The following is a 20,534-nucleotide window of genomic DNA, read 5'->3' as shown; positions in this document are numbered from 1 at the left end:
TTTGGGGGTGATATAAGGATGTGTTGACTTGTTCTATCCCATGCCTATCCAAGAAATCTCTAAACTCCTTAGACACTAGTTGGGAACCATTGTCCGACAAACACCTCCTGGGAAACCCTTCTCTCTAGAATAACTGTTCCAAGAATTTCATAATGCTTCTGCTGGAGATGTCTTTAAGCACACATATTTCTTGCCATTTTGATAATATATCCATAACCACCAATAGGTAGCTATCTCTAGCACCTCCAATGTTTAATGGGCCTAAAAGATCCAGAGCAATTTCATCCCATGGGACATGGGGACATTCTCTGATTATCATGGGGACCTTCTGTACTCTTAGTCCTTTATTTCCTTCAACACACTCCGAACAACCTTTAACCTGTTCCTCAGTATCCTTGTCCATACCAGGCCACCAGAACTCAGACCTCACTAAACCCTTGGTTCTAGCCAGGCCTAGATGTCCAACATGAGCCAAATCTATTACATGTGTTCTCATTCCAAATGGAACAACCATCTGATGTCCTCTATGTAAATAATTATTGTGAGCCCATAAATCCTCCTTCACTCTAGCAAATCCACCCATGTCACCACTGTAATTCATTATTTTACCTTCCCACACCAGTGTCCGTATCCTTTAGTAAACAACGTCTTCACTACAAGCAATGTCCCAATCATCCTTTTTCAATGTCTCATGTACTCGAAATATCTCTGCACTCTCCTCTGGACGTAACTGGCCCTCACTGGTATGACCTTCTCGCTGAACCGACCTGGACAAGACATCTGTGACATTGACCTTGCCACTGATATGAAGCATGGTAAATTGTAAGCCTTGCAGCGCTGGGACCCACTTCATTATGCGTCTTGATACACTTTCCAAACCACCTTTAGTAACAAATCCCAACTAATGGTTTATGGTCAGTGCAGATCGTAAACTCCCTGCCCCACAAAAACCTTTTAAACTTTTCAACTCCCCAAATACAAGCAAGAGCTTCTTTTTCTACCACAGAATATCTACTTTCAGGCATCTTCAACGACCTGGAAGCAATTACCACAGTATGCACACCAAATGGATCATCTTGCATGAGAACGGCTCCAACGCCATAATCACTAGTGTCTACAAAAAGCAATGTACATTTCCCTTCTTCGAATGTTTTCAGAATGGGTGCGTTGACGATGGATTCTTTTATCATCTCAAATTCTTTCCTACAATAATCACTCCATTTAAAAACCACCCCCTTGCGAGTGAGCACTCTCATGTGCCTAGACATATCTGATAGACCCTTGATAAATGTGCCATAAAACTCAACTAAACCCAATAATAATAAAACGTCTGCCTTTGACTTGGGTTCTTCCATCCTCCGTATGGCCTCAATAACTTCTTCTTTGGGTTTGACACCCTCACCCGTAATCTCATGGCCTAGGTAAACTACCTAGTTGGCCTTAAATGTACACTTTTCTAAAGCAACAGTGAGACCAACCTCATTCAAAATGTCCAAAACTCTCTTTAGTCATCGATCATGTTCCATTTCATCACTGCCACTCACTAGTACATCATCCTGATAGCACATGACTCCTTTTTCTCCCCCAAGTAATCTGTGCATTATGCTCTGCAACACACTTGATGCCGAAACCAATCCAAACGGCATGCGCACACATCTAAATAGGCCAATGGGTGTGATGAATGCCCTGAGGTCTCTAGAATCAGGGTGTAACTCAATCTGGTGGTAGGCAGATTTTAGGTCCAAAATGGAAAATACCTTGGAGCCCAGACACCCCCACAAGTAGATCATCTATTCTGGGTAAAGGAAACCTGTCTGCCACTACCATACTATTCAGATGTCTTGGGTCAATGCATAGTCTCAACGATCCATTGGCTTTCCTGACCACAATGGGGCTAACCCACTCAGAAGCGTCTACTTTCTATATAATTCCTTCGCTCTCCATTCTCTTTAATTCTTTATCTACACCTTCATTAAGGGCAAGAGGAATAGTACACAATTTTGCAATTTTCGGTACTGCCCCCCTCTTCAACCGGATTTTATGGACCAACCCTTTCAAGCATCCCAATTTGTGGGAAACCTTATCCACTTGTAGGTCTGTGATGTCCTCCCCCCTCACAGACAAAACTTGCTCAGGATGACTCGCTTCAAGTCTGATTTTCAACTCAGCTTGGTCACTGCATGAAAGCAACTCTCCCCCTTTATTGGTAACATATATGGTACCTGTGGATTTCCTGTCTTTAAACTGCAGTTCAGCATTAAAACACCTTATGATTTCTATAGGTACATCACCGAATACATTTGCTCTGACACAGTTCTCCCACAGTGTGCAACAATTGAACTTCTCCTTCCACACTTGCACACTTATCAATGTATAATCAGCTCCACTATCCATGAGCATTGATCTGGGTATACCCCGAATTAACACAATGGCATAAAGCTTCCTCTTTTTTACCTTCCATTCAATAGCCTTCACCGTAAACACAACTTCCCTACCAATCTCACTATAAGATTCATCCTCATTGTTTGTACTGACATCATGCACCTGACCTGCACTAGAATTGGATTTTCTACAACATCTGGCAATATGCCCTCTCATGCCACAATCATTGCATATAATATGTATTGCGAAACATTCCTTGTCAGATGCTAAATGCGATAAGCTCCCACATCTATAACACCTTCTAGCTGGAGAACCTCTAGGTGGTCCGGCTTCTCTGAAACCTTTAAAGGAATTAGATTCCCTAGCCAATCCTCTATTGTATTTTGAAGGCATCCATTGTCAATTACAGCCCCTATCAGCTGCTGGCTTGCTCTCCTGTCAATCCTCAAATCTTTTACCAAACTGCATAGAGCGTCTTCGAGCTCCTGAGCCCATTCTCTGGGCAACTATTGAGACTTTCTGAATTGCACCTTCACACTCCTCTATTTTGGGTTTCTCAATACCCATCTGACTGTCTGCTTGGAGCATCTTTATTCATTTGTCAGTATGTTCCACCATCTTTGCAATCTCGATTGCTCTATCTAATGTGGGATCCCTCTCTTTCCATAATTCTTTCCTGATATTGTCATTGTTGCATTAGATCATTAATTGATCCCGTAAGTGCTCATCTTGGCAATGGTTAAACCTACACTTAACTGCCAACCCCCTCATACCCGTAACAAAGTCTTCAAGACTCTCTCCATTCTTCTGACCCCTGGTGGCAAATCTATATCTCCCGGTTTGTTTTCCTCAACCCTATAATGTTTGTCTAATTTTGCTAACATTTTCTCATATGGCCCTGCATCTGGCATGTCTATGGGCTCTGGCAACTTCCTCAAAACTTCCTGCCCCGCAGTCCCTAAATGCGCTCATTGTAATAATTGGTACCAAAGACTGCTAGCACATATTTGTGGAAACCTTCCTTCCAGTCCACCCAGCGCACTCTGGGTTCACCGGGAACCGGCAAAAAGAAAACTGGTGCAGGTACATTTGCCATGTTTCAGAAGGATTGAGTGAGTGTCAAAGTTGCAGCAAAGCAGCCCTACTTATTCAAATTCGCATTTCACCCAACAAATTGATGCTCAAGAACACTCTGCGCGGATTATGACACCGTAGCACTCACCACCCAGCTCTTTTCATATGAAAACAACTTCTCCGAACAAACGATGCAAGAATCAGTTGTCCCGTGTGGACCACGTAATGTATTTAAGGGCCAGCGTATTACTGAAGCACCGAAACACGGAAGTCACAAGAAAACAAAAATGGCCGCCACGCTGTTGGGTCTGCTTTTCCAATGCGTGCAAGCGACCCAATGTAAACAAACACCTCCCTTGCAGCGGTCGCGCCGCTGGGTTCTTCTTTCCAGAGCTGCGACGACCCGCGGCTGCTACAAGCAACAGAACGCCTGCAGTAGTGGCGCTGCCTCTCCCCACAAGGTGCGTGCGAGCTAGTGGTGTGTCCTTTTCAAATAAACACAAGTCACGTCATGCGACACATAGGTCAGCAGGGCCGCAGGGATCGCAGGATCCAAACAGAAAAGTAAAGCAGTCAAAATGTGCTATTGAGGGATAACTTCCCCTGGGGTCTGCAACTACCTTCAGTTCCTCTGTTCATCAGGCAGGTCGGGTCTCCGCTGACAGCGCTTCACGCTGTAACAACACTCCAGCTGGTCTGTAATACCAGTCATCGTTTCCCTTCAAGCTCTGCACACCGCGGTGACCTTCCACACCAAGGAGACTGCTTCAGTGTGCCGGGGTCATCTGGTAGGTTCAGTCCTCTTAATCCTCATCGGCAACTGTTATGTAGGGAAGTAACACAGACGGAGACTGGATCATGTCGTTCAAGTCTTTTTATTAAATCCAGTTGTACTTGAAACGACCCCCGGTAGGAGACTGCACAACTGTCCTCTTAGACTTCTTCCTTCAGTCTCCTTAGAACATAAAGCTTCCAAATGATGCAGAGCCTATGTTCCAACGTAACTAACAGTGATGGAATGCTGGTCATACTAATGCAATGTTAAGGCACACAACATTCTACATGTACTGAACAGAATATACAAGTGATACCTTTCATGACAAGTACCTACCCTAACAGGGCCGCGCTGCCGGGTTACCTCGTCGCAAGAGGCCTTGTAGTGGCTGCCCTTAGGTTAGGTAGACATTAAACAGATCTCAGCAGTGCCTCCAACTTTTTGGGGTGATTTCCCAGAGGCCGGCAGAGCCGTCCGCGGACCTCCGGGGCTGGGGAGGCCCCAACTCCTCCCGCGTCCCAAAAGGAGTATATGGCACACACAAGAGCAAGGTAGTTACTGCTGTTTATTATAGTAACGGCAGAGATTATTCTCAGCCCGTGTGCATCCAGAGACTCTTAGCATTCGTGAGGCTCGCAGGCCCTTTTTACTGTAGTATGACACGCTACTTGCGTCACCTGGGAAAACTGTCCCAAAACCTAACGCCACTTTGGGTTGGCTCCCCGAGTGGTAGGGTCAGTATAGTTACCTATAGAAGAAAGGATTATTGGATAAGGACAGGTCAGGTGGTACACTTGGGTTGTCCCCAACAGTTGCTACACCAAATTGGTTACAAGGGGACACTTGGTGATTGGCTAGCTACAATGGCGTCGGTGATGAGCCCCTCGTATTCTGATTGTTCACCCACGAGCCCCCAAGCCTGGGACCATCGCTGTTCCCAGCTTGCGGTGTACCTGGTTCTGGCAACAATGTGCAACTATGTGTTAGTGGTGGACAATGGACAGGTCTGGCTAGTGGTTTATATGCATGTCTTTCCCATCGGTGTATGTGTCCAACTTGTCACTTCGTTGTTGCAGATTGTGTCTCAGACGTGGGACCCTGGCGACTTTCTGTCTCGCAAGCTTGGCATCTTGTCAGCTCGGCTTGGTCACGTGTGGAGAGATCGTGGCTGAAGCAGAATTATGAGCATTTGATTTGTATTTCGGCTCTGAGGAGCATTCGGCGTTGGCAGGTGTAACCTTGGCGCGGGGAGCGCGGCATGTGAATGGCAACATTGCGGCCTTGGCTGTGAGCTCTCGTTGGGGCTCGTTCTGCGTGATCGGCACTTTTGCATTTTCGTCAGAGAGGATTTTTGTCTGAGCAGCTCCTGCCTGGAGAGTCTTGCTTTGCGGCCTACCTTGGCCTAGTTTCTGGGTGGCGGTACATAATCCATAATATGGGGGTCGAGAGGGCCGACAGGGGGTCACAAGCAGCAGTAGATGACGTGACTTCTTCACAGGAATAGGTAGTGAGAAAGCATCTGCAAGCATATATACACAAACTGATCAGGCGTCTTGCGTTTCTGCAGTGCTGTAGGAAGCCTATGTGAAAAATAACAACGATGGGTGTCTGTGGGTGTATCGGTCCTCTGTGTCATAGCACTGAGTATGTTCTTCGTGTGGGTTGGTGTGTGAAACCAGTGTGCATGCTGGCACGTGTGTTCTTGTCTGTTGGCAATGTCATCATGGCATCTCTAACGATGATGGTGTTTGTGGCTGTTGTCTAATTGAGTTGGTCCAGGGACTGACGTCGGCGGTTCCCAGACGTTGTAGTGGGCAGGCTCCCGGGCGTGTGGGCCGCGGACACAGGGGACCTGTCCGTCTGGTGATGAAGTGAAGGGGTCGAACTCCTTTCGCGGGGGGTGCTTGGGTCTTGATGTCCTGGGCCATGGTTTGGATGAGAATGGGGGAGGGTGTTTTCCCATTTTCTCACTTCAACGGCCAACACCAGTCTCCTAACAGTGCCTCGATTCAAACGGACTAAAACCGGAGGAAGTAGCTTCCCAGTTAGAGCCGCCCAATACTGGAATTCCCTCCCCCCTACTCTGAGGGAAGATCTACCCTACCTGCGCTTCAGATCCAACCTCATCCACTGGATCAAGGAAAATGACCACTAACCTGCTCACCCGAACATCACACCTACCTACTTCTCTATCCCCCTCCCACCTGCACCTATTGTATATGACTATATCACCTCAATATCCATACAACTTTTATTTAATTTCTCTGTATTCATGTGATATTCTTACTATGGACTGTTTTCAAGAACCTCAAGAAAAGACCACATCTCTGAAGCGAGAAGGCAGGCTCACTGGCTCCCTGTCAAAGAGAGAATTGTTTTTAAAACCCTATTCCTCATGCATAAATGCCTACATGATCTGGCCCCATACTTGGTCCAAAGAATTGCCAAACATACCTCTTCTAGGCATTTGAGAAAAGACTACACCAACCTGATCACCACGCCCAAGACACGAAGAATCAGTGCTGGGGGCACCAGCTTCTCCACTAAGTCAGCTTCACACTGGAATGCTCTTCCCACTCACCTACGGATGATTGACTCCCACTTAGCATTCCACAAAGCTATAAAAACTAAGCTTTTTGTTTAATGGTGTACTCTGTACCCTCTATATCTCGCCTGTGGCCGATTGCTAGCCCCTGCTCACAACGCCTTCATACATTATTGTAATGTTGCCTAAATGTATGCTAACTATGAAATTCCTCAACACCTTTGTGTTGATCACCAATGTATTGTAATCAAGAGACTACCTGTGTCATATGTAACCATTGAATCAAGCTTGCGTACAATTTCATATAACAGCGCCCTGATGCCTCTCGGCTGCAAGTGCGCTATATAAATACAAAATAAATAGGTAGCAGAAATACAGACGCCCCCGTCCATTATTTAAAGTATGCACACATCCACTGACAAACTCTGCCATTGTGAATGTAGAGGGTACTTTTTTGTGTAACCCCACTACAGGCCAAAAAAAGAAATTACCATCTACATTTGCAAAGCAAGGCGAGGCTTAGCCAATTGTTGCATTAACGGTTGTACAGCGATCCAATAATCACACGATCCTTTGGGACCCTCCAACTTATTGTTCTTCATGAAAGCACTACAAGTGAGTGACTTATTCGATGAAAAAGAAAAGGTAATCCAAAGAAACCTGTGGTAAAAGATGCACAAATAATCTACAGTAACGGCTTCTCTGCTGTTAACTGTTCAGTCTTTATCATCGCTTTAGGAAAAGTAAAATGTATAAAATTAGATATCTTTGTTTTCTGTAAGGCTCGCTCTTGTGAGGCAGTTGTCCTGGGCCGTGTACCTGTGGAAGCTGCTCTTGCTTCAGAGTATTGGATGCGGGTAGCTCATTCCCATGGAAAAGCTCGGCGTGTAGTGGCCTCTGGAGCGTGACTGTGCGCGTGCGCAGCGCCATGCCACCAGGGCAGATTAACCTGACTCACCGGGGACGCTGTGCGCGCGCGCCCAGGGCGTCCATCGGAGAGCTGCGCGCGACGAGCCTACGTTGCCAGTTTAGTTACTCCCCCGCACTTAATTACATTCAAGCCCACTCAAGGACACACGTGTTTAGGGATTTTACATGCGTAATGCAGACAGCTCGCGTGGCAAATCCTGCAGAGTAAACCCCCGTGCACGCTTTACACAAACAAGCCCTCAAGTGTCTTGAGACGAGGACGGGCGCGCTGGCTGCTGCGTAGGAAGCTTCCCGCCTGCCTTAGATCCACACATTGTGGTGTATAGTTCTCGGGTCGTGTGGCTTAAGGCTTTTCAGGCGGCAACTGAGCTGCAGAGCCACTGGGAAATCGGCAAGATAAACCCCAGATGGGAGGGGTTTTGAAACAGCGCAGTTGTCTGATCTGCGCCACTTAATCGCTCCGGGCACCTGTGAAGCGTGCTTCTGCGGAGCTGCTGGGCCACCCGTTTTGCATTGTTTGTACTGAGGTGAAGTAACGGCACACCGTGTGGCATTTGTCGTGCACTTTGCATGCAGATCCCATGATGTACAGTCGTGTTTCTTGTGGGTGCAGCCGCACAAGAGTGTTTTTACTGCGCATGTTTTTACGTTAGTAGTTCTCGGATGTTGTAAATCTTCAGCATCTCTTGTTTCCTTTCATGTATGATGGCATCCCTTGCTTTTTATGTGGAAGTTGGATTTACGGAGCGCCATGTACTAGCTCCTGCTCACTGCTTAATGCTGGATACCCAGGAGCTGCTTTTAGCTCCTGCTTATCAAATCTTAATTTTGATCCCTGGTGTAGTGCACATTTGGCATGCCACTGCACTTTCCAAGGGCCTATGGTAAAGAGTGCTTGCTAGTTTAGCAACTCCAACTGTAGCTCTCTAGTATGTTGGCCAGCTGCTGTTGATCCAGGTAATGCATAGTTGTAGTCATTTCGCCTGAATTGCATTGGGACGCTGCCATGTCCTCTTGGCATAAGCAATGGATTCTTGCCTGGCCATGCAGAACTCAAGTATCCTAACAGACATGACTGTGCCTTTAACAGATACAGTAGTTGCCTATTTTACTTCTGAGGTTTTGGAGGTTCATGGTATAAAATCCCACTGGATCAATAAGGTACTTTCCCGCCTAGTGTCGGTGCGTCCAACGTCGACTAAGTCATCACTCGGAGGCGGATCGCATACTGAGGGAAAACAGGCCGTCTTCTGTGAAGTTCATTTTCTTTCTCGTTGGTGCAAATTTTCTTCTGTACCCCAATGATTCCCCATTTCGCTACACAAATTACGCTATCATCAGACCTGAATCCTGCAGATGTTAACATACAGTCAGCAATTCTGGAGTCGTCTTCCCGTCTCGACAGCCAATAGAATATATAACTGCGCCTGGAAGTAGTAGAAGAGACTCAAGAACTTTCCTCTCATCTTCCCTTTGATGTTAACCAAAGTCTGATGGATTTTCGCGGGCCTCAAGTGCTCAAACAATTTGAATTTAAAACATTGTGAATTGGTTGGTGATCAGCGTTTGATTCATTCACTATTCATTCTTTATAGTTGATGCCTATTTAAGATTAAATGGATTGCACACATGTAGTGCCATGACAATGAATATGTGATCCCCCAAATGGACAGCTGAGATTTAGAGTTGGAATTCATTGATTTGAGCCGAAAGGCCCAAGCTGAAACACTTCTAAACTTTTTTTTTTTCAAGAACTCCGGATGCATGCGAGTTGGATAAGTTGCAGTTAACACTTGCAGGGGTCAGTTCTCATATTAAAACAAACTATGTCCAAAACATGGACGGGAACTCACTCCAGAGTGACTTGAAATCCTTTCCATATCTTTACAAATGATGCACTATTTTTGTGTGCACTACCTTCCTTTTCACATTTGGTGCATGTCCTGACACTGCATGGTGACAGACCTGTCGTCTATCTGGTAGTGGTGCTCGTCTTAAATTCGGGATTAAGCTGAAGATTCGGTGCCCCAATCTTGCATATTCGTTATTGAAGAGGGTTATACATAGGCCTGTCCAAGAAATCCACGACTTAATTACAGCTTATACTGAACAAAGCACCTAGATTGAGTTTAGACCTCAAACCACCATCATACCAGCCTTCAAATATTCTAGTGGCTTCATGCGCAAAAAAGATTCACTTTAAAACTCTGTGCCTTATCCATAAAGCAGATTTGAAAAGTGAACCGCAATAGCTTACAAAGCTTTTACTCTCCATTCACTATCAAGAATTTTTAGATCGACACCAGCAATTAAAAACCTTTAAAAAAATGCAGAACCACAGCTAGGTGGTTGCCTATTTAGTGTCCTCGAGTTTGGAAAGGCCTGTCGCAAGATCCAAGAAACATGCAAAACTCGAAGCAATTCTTGAATTAAACAAACACCTTGAGCACACATTTGCCATGGCAGAAACCCCAAGAGTTGACGCATTGCACCTAAAGTTTTTCAACCTGTTTTTACAGCACTTAAGTTCTTTTGGATGTATTTCATTTTAGAAAGGCAGACGTTGATCTCCATCTAATTGAATACCACAACCCCTTTAGCGTAGCTTTTCCCTTTTCTTCTTACTCTGAACACCCTTCTCCAAACGCTACTCCCTGTTTGCTTGCCACCGCCGAATTCGCATGTTCGACGACCTCATTATTGCCACGTTAAGTTGTGGGAAGGCCACGTTGTCTTTGATCATGCAAGGAGGATCACTGCCTGCAGCCTGGCTCTGGGACATAAGACCAGGGTTTTGAGAGACCCAGCATTGAAGAATCGTTTTCAGATTAATTTGGATCATGAGAAATGGAAATCTGTGCAGAATGCTGACATAATTTCACAGCGCCAAGTACAGGGTGGGGACGGTTTCCAATTTGCTTTTGCAAATTGAAGATCATACCCTCCAGTGCTAAAACATTTTTTTTTAGAAACCTATCACTTTTATTTTAGGTGAGCCCCTGTGATAGATTGCCATCTGGTGAGGGTGAGATAACCTGACATTTTTATTTTTAGCAATAACATTTTTGCAGGTAATCATTTATGAAAGGCAGGTCTGCTAATCGGACCCCCTCCAATTTCATAATGCTTCATGCCAAAAAACAGTCAGACCTTCGAGGATATTACGGCATGAAAATGGGCATTTTATGCTACAAAAAAAGCCCATTTTCCGGTTCAAAACTGTATTTATTATGGCATTTTTGTGGCACATTTATTATTGACTGGTGGGTGCAAGAGAGCCACCAGGGAGTAGTAGAGCCAGGATTTCATAATTTGAACCTTTTGCATGTTGTCTCCATCAATTAAATACCAAACCTTTGCATTTTTGCATTGATGTGCGTCCCTATTTTTACTTTGATCGTGGTCACTTGTATTGCATTGCATTGTACTTGTCATTTATATAGCGTCTTTTACCATTATTGTAGTCTCATTGCAAATACTCCTCCTTCCCTTCCTCCTTAAAACACTCCTTCTGCACCCCCCTCCCTGACTCTTCTCCCCTTCCTCCTCTTCCTTCCCCTCCATCTTCCTGTTCCTTTACCTCTTCCTGTCTCTCCCCCCTTGACTTCCACCCTCCCCTCTACTCCCTCTCCCCTTTCCCTTTCTTCGTTCCCATACCTCTCCTCTTCCTTCCCAAATGCAAATTGTTCTACATGCTGTTTTTCTGTTTTGAATCATGTTTATTTTATTGCTTCTGTGTTCCATGTTTAATGTATTTTTGTTGTTATGCTGTAAAGCGCTTTGGTGTAAAGCACTATGGAAATAATAAAATACAAATACAGTGCGCTGGTTGTGGAAACGCCCTTGGGGACCGAAGTCAAGAGTGCTGGATGTAACGGAGTAAGATTAGAATGCGTGGGTGCATTTGGTCAAATAAGGCTTAGCAGGGTTGAGTCAGGAGATGGCGTGAGTGCTAGAGACTTGCTATGTGTTCAGTGTGGCAACATTTGTCATAGCGCTTCGATGCATACTGATGTCAGAGGTGTTGAGGCATGGTCTGGTGTAAGTAGGCGGGAAAATATGTGACTAACCAACCGCATTTTGTCATAGTCCTTGCTGTATTCTGATGTGAGCAGGTAGCCATGCCTGCGGCATGTGTCCACCGGAGTGGTTCATTATGTGTACCTTGCAGAGTGTGTGGTGATTTGCTGTATATGCACCCTATCATGTAGTGGCTTTCTCTGTTGATTCTTGTAGCTGTGATAAAATGGTTAGCGACAGTCGGTGCTTCAACAAATTGCAGCTAGAGAAGCATGGGCTATACTAATAGGCTCTTCTTGGTGGAGAGCATTGCAAATCTATCCAGATATCATGCGTGTGTTGAAACTTCTCAATTATTAACCGTACCACGGGTCACTCACCCTGTAGTTCAGCCATGCGCAATACCCGCCCATCCCGCAAGTCCTTCCAGTGCGATTCCTGGCTAGTTCTTGATTGCTTTCCTGAAGTAGTGCAGGGGGGACCCCCACCTTGCCTTCTGGTGTGAGATATGGCCATGGCTCAAATTCCTCCTATGACAATTCCTGCAGTACATCCCGGTCTGTCCGAGTACGATCGTGGTGCTTCTATCTCAACCACTTTGAGCTGCTATTTTCCAGTTTCTTTCGTGAATGCCAGGTGCAGTGACTAATCAATCCTGTGACATTTCATAGTGAGAAAATGATATGAAGGATTGCGTTTTAGCTGGTGGTGCTTGTGGTGACCCGGGTCATCATCAGTGTTGGGTAGTGTTTGTGGTCTGAGGCCGGCGTGATGACGTGTTTCATAATAATGCGGCAGATAGCCAGGTTTTGAGAACGTTTTTGAAGTTGTAATGGTGCTATATAACTATTCACCTCACGCTCAGAACTTAAACCTCTCACTCTGCTAGTCATGTTTCATACTCAGCAGCTCTGTCACACTCCCAACTCAACCCTTGCGCTCCATTTCCTCTTGCAGTCTCAATTCATTCCCATTACCTCTTTGCCCCCTTGTTCTACCAATTTTCACTCCTTTTTCATTTGACACCCTTTCTCCCCGGCTGCTTCCTCCTTTCTCCCAATCTGTTGCTAGCTTCTTCTTCCCTCCATGCCAGCTCTCTTCTCTCACTGGGCAGGAAATGGGCCGGAACGGCGCTCTGGCAAATAATGTCTTGCCAGTGCCCAACAGTCCTCAACACCCAGGGGGTCCCAGACACAACTCTCTCAGGTCCTGTGCCTCATTGAGCAGACCACTTTCAGAAGACTCTGTGTTTGTGCCGAGTCTTCTGAAAGCAGTCTACCCCTTGTAGCGCAGTGTGCTCCCGCTTCATAACCCATTCTACAGAGTACTGTAGCTTACCTACTGCCTACAGAAACTGCTGAAGCCTTACATACAGTTTTGCTGCTCTTCAAGCTGGTGTATATGTCCTGCATTTTACAGACATCTCTTTGTTAGGGTGAATATTGTGACCAATCAAAACAGAAGAGTCCATTATTTGCTTAAAATGTTTTCTTAATTAATCACCATAAGACATTTTAAACATTTAAAATTGTGGATATTATGTTCCCATAATGCAAATCGCCAGGATTGATTTCTATATAAACTGTTGCAGAACCTGTCCGGGGTCCACGCACCCTGAAAATATGTGAATCGTGCAGGAACTCTAATTCATTTCCCTCTGCCCGAGTTACTTCATCGTCCAAAACCATGTAGTAGCAAGTGCTATATATAATTAAAAACACTGGTCCATGCGATTCCGCCTGTGAGCTCCCAGAGGCGATTGTTTGCTTGTTATCTTGTATTTGTATAGCGCCTCCTGACATCTGTTATGGCATCTAAACACTGTATACAGCCGGTATGCAAATGTCCTCATGCATTAGTTGACCATTGCGTCTGCTGAAAAAACACAGACGCCTGTATTCTAAAGGGTATCTGATCAATATAGGAAGCATGTTTACTTCCAATGTCCATTTTTAGTAATGTGACACGCTACTTTACGCTGTGCAGGAGCAGTGGACAGTAATGCAAACGCTTCTGTCGGCGGTGGTTCGAGGGAGTGGGGCGGCTGCATGCTGTAGGATCAGCCCACTACTTGCTGTATGCCAACCGCAAGCAACGCCCCTTCCTATGAACATCTCTGCAAGCTCGCTTTTACATCACTAGAAATCGCACAGCACCCCCATCAGTCAGCAGAGAAAACACACACCAGAAAACTGACGCTGATTTCACCAGGCAGGCGAGACATCTGCACCTGCTGCTGCTTGGCCTGAGAAGGCAGCCCTCTCGGGAATTTAAAGCCTCGCTTCTTTTCATAAACATGCGCTCCTGGAATGTGGAGGAGCCATTATTAGTGAAGTGTAGTCTCTCGGACTCTGCCAGTTATATGTGGGGCCGGTAGGGGGGGGGAATTCGCTGCTTACAGGGCAGTTTCTAGTCGATATTGGTTCCTTGGCTAAACACCAGTATACACACCCCTGTTGTTCATCTTCTGCTACCCCCACTGCATTAAAATCGTTGCAATTTAAATATAATTGTATTCACTTGTACGTTTTTATTATCCCATGTTTACGTTCATGGTCCAAACGAAGGACAGTCTGCCACCTATTGCTGCTGCCTATTTTATTTTTGGCTCTCAAATAAGTCTACCAAGAGCCCGTAGATTTCTTCCGTTTTGAACAGGTCGCTCAGAGGTCATCCCAAATGCTGCAGTGGAAGAATGGTGTACGAGTAGGAAATACATGGAAAGGAGGAGTGTTCCCAGCTATATTATGTAGGGTTCAGTGTCCTGAGGCTAATTCGGAGCGCTGTGGGGGGAAGGCCAGAGAAGTAGCTGGGCTGAGAGGTGAAAGTCATTTTCCTATGGGATCGGAGTACCTAGTCGCCAAATGGTGAGTGCATGAACATTTAATGGGAAAACCTGAGATGTGGTGAGAATTTCTGAGAACAGGATGGCAGTATCTAGAATGTGGCATGAGTACTTTAGCCATGTGATGGCAATGAGTGCCCATTGGTGTGAGTACTTGAGCACATAATGTCAACTTCTTGCAAATAGTTGCATGCTGGATGGATAGCTCATGTGTAACATGCTTGTTTTGGGAATGGGATAATGCCATGCAACAGGTTTGACATCCTGGCTGGGCGGACTAGGCCGTCCATCATTGTGATGGGATGAATCGAATACCATCCGCGGTTAATAGTACGTGATTAATGCAGGGTATACAAGTGGTCCATCTGAAGGAAGCTCGCCAAAAGCCACCCAATTATAATTATATGATGCAAGTACAGCGCCAGCGTATTGAAAGGCTTAGTACATTGCGCCAGTTGCTGTTGACTGATACCAAAAGCTGGCAGTTTAGACGTACATCTTTATTTGCCTCTTCAAAAAGGTGGCATGGACTGTAGTGGCGCTCTAGTCTGCATGCTGCAGCTTGATTGTGCTCCGATTGGATCCTTTGTACATTTGTCCAGCAATTCAGCAAGCTGGCAGGCGAATGCCACCCCTCGCCGCCCATCAAAGGCCCCACTCCTAAGGCTCCTGTCTGAGCCTGTCCAGCCCGGGAGGGCCTGGAGAGCCACAGTCTTGTACCCCGAACAATGACCGTCCCTGGCACTGGTCTCCGGACAGCTACTTGTTAATAAGCCATCCTCAAACTCTGGAGTCATGAATGGGAATTTGGCTGTCCTCCACAACTAACTTTCCAGAGGTATATTCCATTGTTTCTCTCCCCCTGCATCCTCGCCTAGCTAACGCCTTTTCCTTTACTGCATTTGTTAATTTACCGATGTTAAACATTGCCTCTGCACCACCTGCTTTGCATGGTTTGCTGCCTCCAATAAAATCGAATCTGGGTGTGATTTAATATCGAATTTTGGTGTTTGGGCATTACCTGTGCACCTTAGTTTTTTGCTGCCACTATTTTTATTTCGATGTTGTGTGTATAGTTTATACATCTCTTTCACCTATCCATTGTAATTCCATTCCTTCTGAGTTTTCACTTATTCTCTCTGACTCAATCTACTAGGACTCCTAGTGAGTTAATCGGAACTATGCAGTGCAGTGCTGCCACTCCTCCCTCGCTCCTTGGCAAAACCTCTGCCCTCCTATGGCTTTCTCCATCTCTCCCATATTCTCTAACTGCCACACTATCACCTATCAACCTTCTCTCTCCAAGTCTGACAGGAAAAAGCACAAAAAAGATATCCTGAGTGCAAATCCTGGACTTCCCATTGCAGACACGTGTGTCAGTGCCTCTTCTAGAGAGGTTTTCACTGATCTCCTTTTTTCTGTCCCCTCGCCTGATCACTGGACCCCATATCTCATCTCCACTCTCTCTCCTTCCTCTCACTCCTCTATTAACGCTGGCACCAATTGGGAAGTCCTCTTGGCTAGCTTCACATCCTCTCGTTGTTCATTAATGTCTATGACACTGGCACCATTCTGGTTCAGGGTACTCGACCCAATCTCCTTCTCTTCAATCGTATCCTGCCTTCTTTCATTAACTTCTTTCCTTTGCCTGCTTCTCTGCTTTCTACCCTCTTCCTCCTTCCTCTGAATGGTGTACCACACCCCTGTACCCCACCTCAGAAATCCTTCAAAAACACAGACCACCTCCACCTGGCGACTCTCAATTCTCGCTCAGCCAGCAAACACACCTCTGACATCTGTCTCCTTCTTGAAGTAATTGATGTCAACATTCTCGCTCTTACCAAGACTTGGTTCAGTGGAAGCTCAGTCACTGCCTTTGACTCCCTCCTCCTTGATGACTTTACGATCATATCCAAGCCTCAACCTCACCGCTCTGGTGGGGGGTTACCTTAATTATCTGAGTGGGTTCCTGCGTCCATCTTACCTACCCAGAACTATTCCTCTTTTGAAAGCCTGGTTTGCAAACTGGCCACTTCTCCCACCTCCACCCTGACTATCGCTACCATCTACCGGCCCCCAGGTGCCTCCTCCCTATTCCTGTCTAAATGGGCTGACTTCTGCTGTTCTTTACTTTCCTACACCTCTAACCTTCTCCTTCTGGGTGATTTCAACATTCAACATGGCTCTCCTTGCTCTGCATCCCTTATTTTCACTGACCTCTGCTCCTTGCTTTCCCTCTCCTTCTCCCCTCTATGTCAACCCCCACAGCTGGTCACACTTTGGATGCCCTCATGCACTGTGACCTCGCTCCCTCCCTCCTTCGTTCCCTCCATCAGTCACCCCTCTCTCCTGGACAGACCACTCTCTCCTCTCCTCCCATCTCGGTCTCATTGGCTCCCTGACCACACCCCCAAAAGCTGCTCCAACTTCGTTCACTAATACCCGCTGTTAGGGTGGACCCCCAGGCAGGCCGAGCCGTGCGAGGTGTCCGCAGATGCCGATCTCGCAGAAGGCCGAACTCCTTCCTCTGCCCAAAAGAACTCCAGGTCCACACGTAGCAAGGTGTAAGTGAGGTTTTAGTACAGCCAATAAACCACAGGGATTACATGCACGGAAGGAAGTCCATGAACGTCTCAGCGAACTCAGGCTCGCAGGCTAGTTTTGATAACGTGTGATGTCACAATTTGCGTGACTCTCTAGGCCTTCTCCCAAACCTATCTCCACTCGGGATAGGTTGCTGAGTGGTAGTTCCCATATAGGAGCCTATAGAGAAGTGGTGTTATTGGACAAGGCTGCATCAGGTGTCCTGCTTGGAACATCCCCGAAAACGGTTACTCTAGGATTGTTACAGTGAACAGGCCTGTGATTGGTCAGTGACCCCCGCTATCCACCCCGGGGCCATGGATTTCGGTTGGCTGAGCTGTGGGCACCGAAGCCTAGGACAAACTCTGTTCCCAGCCCGCAAGTCACCTGTGAACGGTACGTGTGCAATTGTGTGTCTGCAAGGTGCAACTCTGTGTCAGCAGCATAATCGTGTGTGGGCCGATACTGCCGTGAGTGTGCTCCATTCCCAGCGCAGTACTGTAGCATGACTGTAACAACTTGTTGCGACCACTGTCTGGTCTGTGAGATAGGTCGCTTTTCCCAGCCACCAAATCTTGGCAGCTCCTCGGCTCAGCCGGATCACGTGCTTAGAGACGATGTTTGTGAGCACAGGAGTTCTGAATTATTCTGTATTTGTCAGAGAGTGTGCCACTCCTGTAGCCAGTGTTACTTTAGTTCAGGGTAAAAAATGTCATTTGCAACATTGCGACCTTGAAAGGGGCTTTGTTCTCGCCGCAGAGGTTCTGCTTGCACAACATTGTGTGAGGCTTGGGGTCTCTCTGAGTCGATCATGTCCTACTAGATTTCCTAAGCCATGGTCTGGCTTCTACTATATGCATTTTCCATAGTGTCCATAGGTAAGTGTGTCGTGTGTCATGGCTGTCGGGTCCCTCGACTGTTCCTGCCATACCATGAGGTTATGTGCATGTAAGCATCTGCAAGCCTTTGCATGAGCCCTTCTTGCTTCTTGCGTTGCTGCAGCAAGCCTAATGGCAAAATAATAAACGTGCAGACAGTATGCATATGTCACTGTCCTCTAACTTATAGAGCTGTATTCCAATGTTCTTTGTGTAGTTGGGTGTGTGAATGTCCAGAGTGTGTGGAAGGCACACGTGCTTTATGCCTAACATTGCTATTTCGTTGTGATGTGTCTAAGGCCTGGAGGCATGGTTTTTTAGTGCTTTAGCCGATTCTGTCCATGCAGCGGTCTCCAGCTCCTTCTTGTGTATCTTAGTCCACTCTGGGTAGAGTTCGTATTGCTGCAGGCTTGTAGGGTCTGCTGAGAAGGGTACCTTTCATCATAGTTGTCCATCATAGTAGCAGTGGGAATTGATGCAAGCTCATATGATCGGTGGCCATATTGTCTCTGGTGCTTGTTCCGGTTGGAGGGTCTTTAGGGACAGAAGGCATATTCTGACTTTCCCTCTTCAACGCCCTATGAAATGAGTGACTGCAGCTGCCTTCGCCTCCACCTTCACCCCCTCAGCCCCACTAATTCTACCTCTGACCCTGTCCTCCACAATCGCCATCTTTCCATCACCAACACTCTTGATATTCTTGCCTCAGTCATGAGGATCTGTCTGAAACCTGCCTCTAAGCGTAACACTTGGTACAACACCGAACTTGCAGCCTGAAACGTAAGTGCAGGGCAGCAGAACGGAAGTGGCAAACCTCTGGCTCATCCTCTGATAAACTGGCCTGCCGCCTGCTCCAAAGGGAATACAGACTCGCCATCCCTGCAAACAAAAGAGCTCACATTCAGGTACGGATCGCATATAATTTGGCTGACCTTTTTCAAACTCTGCAGGGAACTAGCCAACCCCTCCGCAGTCTCCTTCTCCCCTTCTCCGTCCAAGACCCTCTGCAATGCAATGGCTTCAGACTTTTCCACCAAAACCAGGACATTCTGTCCACCCTCTCTATTCTCCCTCACAACCCATCCCTCAGTCCCCCTCCACACACACCCCACTCCCCTCTCCTTACTCCTTTTCCTTCTTCTCTCCTGTCACACCTGGGGAAGTTACTAGAGTTGTCCGCTCCATGAAAGTCTCTTCTAAACAGGTCTCCCCTTGGTCATCCAGGACCATCAAGAATAACATTGGCTCCCTTGGCCCTGCTCGCGCTGTTTTCTGCAATCACTATTTTACTACTGGATCTTTCCACTCCCCCCTCAATTACTCCCTTGTGCACCCAATCCTGAAAAACCTTCCTCTGACCTTACCTGTCCTACCAGCTATCGCCCCAACTCCATCACCCCCTTCCCGAGGAAGCTACTAGAGAAGCTGACCTTGCCTCAACTTAACTCTCACACTGGACTTGTTGGTGGCCTCCACGACCATCAATCTGGATTCCGAGCATCCAGAGGCACTGCTCTTCTAAACACCCGTGAAGAACTGCTTGCATCTCTGGACTCCAATTCACCTGCTGTCCCTGTCCATCTCAATCTTTCCTCTGCATTTGACACAGTTAACCGTTCCATCCTCATACAAAGGCTCTATGATACACTTGGTGTCTCGGAACGGGCACTTGATTGGCCGTCCTCTTTTCTCACTAACCGCTCTTCCCAAGTCATCCTGGGCCCCTTCTCCTGTCCTTCTTCCATCTCCTCCCCTGGTGTCCCCAGGGCTCTATACTCTTCCCCCTGGCTCTTTAACATCCAGCTTGCTCTCCTTGCACGCCTCATCTCCACCTTCTCCTCCAACTTCCAGTATTATGCAGACGACACACAGCTCTTCTTCAGACTCTCTGCTGACCCTCTTTCACCCTCCATCATCCATGACTGCCTATCTGACATCCAGTCCCGGTGCACCTCCAATGATCTCTGCCTCAACGCCTGTAAAACTGATATCCTTCCCATTGGGACCACTGCTCCCTCCTTCTTCCACTCACTCTGGCCCTCCACCATGGGCTCTCCCACCCCACCTTCAGCTGAAGCCCGAAACCTTGGAGTCATCTTCGACTCCTCTCTCTCTTTCCTCCCTCATACTCCGGACATTGCCAAGAAGTCCAACTATCAACTCTTCCTTCTCAAAGGAATTCTACCTTTTCTCACTTTCCCTCAGAGGTACAATGTGACCCAAGCCCTAGTTCTCTCAAGACTTGACTGCTGTAACAGCCTCCTCCTGAATCTTCCTTCTACCACTCTTCAACCCCTTCAGCGTTTCCAGAATAGAGCAGCAAGACTTATCCTTGACCTTAAACCAAGGGACCGCATCTTTCCTGCACTAAAAAGTCTTCACTGGCTACTGGTTGCTCCACAGATTAAATTCAAATCCCTCTGCTTCATCCAAAAGGCTGCCTGGGCCAGGGGACCACATTATCTTCAACTTTATCTCACTAAATACTCTCCCTCTAGACCA

At 46.7% G+C, this 20,534-nt stretch overlaps 1 protein-coding gene and 1 long non-coding RNA gene across 5 annotated transcripts in view; one reads left to right on the top strand and one right to left on the bottom strand.

Annotated features, from left to right (window-relative positions):
* LOC138498697 (uncharacterized) overlaps positions 1-7,675 on the bottom strand; it is a 120,568-nt gene extending 112,893 nt beyond the window's left edge. The window contains exon 1 of the long non-coding RNA XR_011278842.1: positions 7,596-7,675. This is a non-coding gene — a long non-coding RNA (uncharacterized lncRNA). The remainder of the gene's footprint in view (positions 1-7,595) is intronic.
* Positions 1-20,534, top strand: part of TSNARE1 (t-SNARE domain containing 1) — a 1,594,453-nt gene that overhangs the window by 970,661 nt on the left and 603,258 nt on the right. The window lies entirely within an intron of this gene.

The sequence above is a fragment of the Ambystoma mexicanum genome, chromosome 5q (genome assembly GCF_040938575.1).
Source record: "Ambystoma mexicanum isolate Mex_15411 chromosome 5q, UKY_AmexF1_1, whole genome shotgun sequence".
Classification (NCBI taxonomy): Eukaryota; Metazoa; Chordata; class Amphibia; order Caudata; family Ambystomatidae; genus Ambystoma; species Ambystoma mexicanum.
This window is presented reverse-complemented; position numbering and strand designations above follow the sequence as displayed.